The following is a 3,138-nucleotide window of genomic DNA, read 5'->3' as shown; positions in this document are numbered from 1 at the left end:
GTCAGTTGTTCCTGTGATGTTTGCATATCATTAAAGACCTACCCACAAACAAATGACCTAAGCAATTGTGACCCAGAGTTTGAGATTCTTGTGTATGTTTTTCTCATAACACATAAAGTTAAATAAATTAATCTGTAGCTTTATATCTGATTCTCAGTCATGAATTCATGTATCTTCATTATGCTCTTTGCAAGGTAATAGGCATGCTGTAGATGAAGCCAGTGCTTTCTGATAGGGCTTCTTCTATATACAGCCTAGGGGTTATCAATGGGAGCTTTCTTTTATGTATAATACCACTTGACAGGTTCTTCAAGAGAAAAAAACCTGTGCACTTTGCCTTTACTGTGTTTGTTGAATCAATTGTACACAGCCTAATTAACATAGCTTCTTATGAGTATGAAACCATATCCCTCTTGTAGAAATGAAGGAATGTCACACGTAAGCCACACACAAGGGAGGTATATTTCTCATCTTTGACTACTGTCCTACTTCTGCTTTCTTAGGTAAAGACTACTAAGGAAGAGGACTTTTCGGTGGGCTGCCCTCTGGTTCAGCTTGTACCACCCAGATGTTGTGCACTCAATCTGCCTGATTACAGTCTACTTTTGTACCATGGTAAACAGTTTCCGTGCCTGGTAAGAGTTTGGGGGAATAAGTAAATGTATGCTTGTGGAGTGCCATGTCTTTGATGTAAGATCAAACATAATTTTGTCTTGAGTAGATGTGATGGCCTATATATCATGTTCAATAGGATTAAGCTGAGAACTACTTAACATGACATTTTTGGAATAGAATATGGGCTTAGCCCTATCCCAGGAGAATTTTATTTTTGGCTTGGGTGGATGCAGCCCTCTTGGTAAATATTTTTGCACAATTCTTAACATCTGATTCTTAGTGGCCAATGCTGTCCATTCCTTTTAGCCTGATTTCAGGGCTCTGTAGTTCTTAATTCTCTGGCATGTTTGGATCTAAAGCTTTGGTGCTTTTACTCCTCATTATGTCTTTCTGAATGTCTGAGTGATGAAAGAAATACAATATCATGATTTATGTGAGTGGCTTCCTGTGGTTGTTGTAAAATTCTAAAGAGCACTGAACTAGTGAAAACAGAGCTTTAAGATAATTTAGTTTTATTCAGTCAAGAAACCTGACTATCATAATGGATTTTCTTCTCCTGAGTGTTTGGACTACTTCATGAGAACCTCTTGAGAAAAATCTTCATCTTTTATCTGAATTTGTTCTCATTGAAACTTGAGAAGTTTTGTGACTCTATGGTTTATCTTTGGTGCTATATTTATTATAGTTCAAATGCACACATAGACAAATTCATCCCCGTTATATAATTTCAGGTGGCTGTGGTGATGTGATGTGTTTTGATCATTGATGAATTATCCACAACTAAGAGACCCAGACAATTGTGGCCTCAAGATTAATATTCATACATATGCATTGCCTAGGATATATGATATTAAATAAAATACATGCAGCCTGATATCTCTTTTAAAGTTGCTGATATTTATGTTGTTTTATTTCTTTACTTATAAAGGAAAGTAAATGCTATCATTAATTATTATTGCTCTTGATATTGATTCCTTTAAGTTATATCCAAGGGAGCTGGCTTGTTTGCTCAGTTGGTTAGAGTGTGGTATTATAACACCAAGGTCAAGGGTTCAGATCCCCATACCTACCAAAAAAAAATTAAAAAGCAAAAAGAAAATAAAGATATATCTAGGGACTTCTCAAACATCTGTGTGCTTTGTTATAGTCATGCTGGTGTATCACTCGACTACAGCCTATATGTGATGGCCTTTTTTGAAGTAAGGATAATATTCCTTGTATATAAATTATGCAAGTACACGTGAGCCATACATATGTAAGAGATATGGTTCTCATCCTTGACTAATACTGTCAAAATGAACAATAATGAAAAAGTGAGCTCTGAGGCCCCTGGGGCACCTTGTAGCTACCCAGGAGTCCTGCAATGACTGTCCCAGTCTCATGTTCACTTTGACACAAGGATCTAAGGACATTGTATCTGGTAAGAGTTTTCAGGACCAGATGGATGTGTGTATGGGTAGTTCTATAATTTGGGTCATTGAGACTTTTTTGTGCCATGAGAAGATGTGATGACTCAAAAATCATGCTCAATTGGATTATACCAAGGCCTAGGCTAGATGTCAATCCCAGGATTGACATAATGAGTATGCTCTTAGCTCCAGTCAGTGAAAAAGTATGGGCTTTGTATAATAAAACTACTGTGGGAAACTTGTTTCACTCACTATGTATATCTGTTGCCAAGAGAAGCATTTTCTGATTCTTCAAACCCAACTTCAGTGGTTTGAGTTCTTGATCCTCATATATTTTCAGAGCAAATATTTTGGCTCTTTTTCTGACATTATGTGTTGAGAACATTTTGCTGGCTGGAGATTTCGTTTCCATGGTTTAGAGGTGGTAGTGCTTTTGGTGACTAAGAAATTTTGATTAGATCCTTAAGGTACTATTGACTGGCCTCTAAAATACTTAGCATCATCCTTCAAGACTATTTGGATGTGATTTTTCTTCTCCTTTAAAGACCCACATAAATGATCCAATCCTTATGAAAGGCGTTTTCTTTTTACCTGAGCTTTGCTTTCTTGGAAAGTTTAAAGTTTCTGATTCATTGATATGAACTTTATGGTGAAATATTCTTTTGGATTCAAATGTACACATAGACAAATTCATTCCTGTTATTTTATTTGGGGCTTGCTATATTGTTCTATTTAATATAATATATATCAAATTGATAATTGATAAGCATCTTATAACTGAAGGATCCTGACATTTACTGCTTCATAGTTGGGTCTGCTTGCTCACCACACTGTGTTACCTAAAGTTTGTAGCATGATCCTCATTAAGAACAAAACTTTAAAATCTTCAGGTTTGGATTAACTTCCAGCATGGCACTGTGAGGACCATCCATCCACTTCCCAGTGAAACTTGTGAAAACTATACATATACTTTTTAAAAAATTACAGCCTCTGGAAATTGTCCTAAGGGCAAACAGCAAATAAACATCTATTCAAAAACCTAAAAAAAATCATTAAGAAAGGTGAGAGTCCATGGTATTTGAAACAAGCATGCTCCTTCTCTCCTCCTTCTCAG

The 3,138-nt window shown here is 36.1% G+C and overlaps 2 non-coding genes across 2 annotated transcripts; both read left to right on the top strand.

Moving 5' to 3' along the window:
• Nucleotides 1-693: 693 nt before the first annotated feature.
• LOC134374225 (small nucleolar RNA SNORD115) lies at nucleotides 694-767 on the top strand. The gene has a single exon (XR_010023093.1). It is a non-coding gene; the product is annotated as a small nucleolar RNA SNORD115 (small nucleolar RNA).
• A 1,319-nt stretch (nucleotides 768-2,086) lies between these two features.
• LOC134374224 (small nucleolar RNA SNORD115) lies at nucleotides 2,087-2,164 on the top strand. Its single transcript, XR_010023092.1, has one exon. It is a non-coding gene; the product is annotated as a small nucleolar RNA SNORD115 (small nucleolar RNA).
• Nucleotides 2,165-3,138: the final 974 nt, after the last annotated feature.

Source organism: Cynocephalus volans, chromosome 3 (genome assembly GCF_027409185.1).
Source record: "Cynocephalus volans isolate mCynVol1 chromosome 3, mCynVol1.pri, whole genome shotgun sequence".
Lineage (NCBI taxonomy): Eukaryota > Metazoa > Chordata > Mammalia > Dermoptera > Cynocephalidae > Cynocephalus > Cynocephalus volans.
This window is presented reverse-complemented; position numbering and strand designations above follow the sequence as displayed.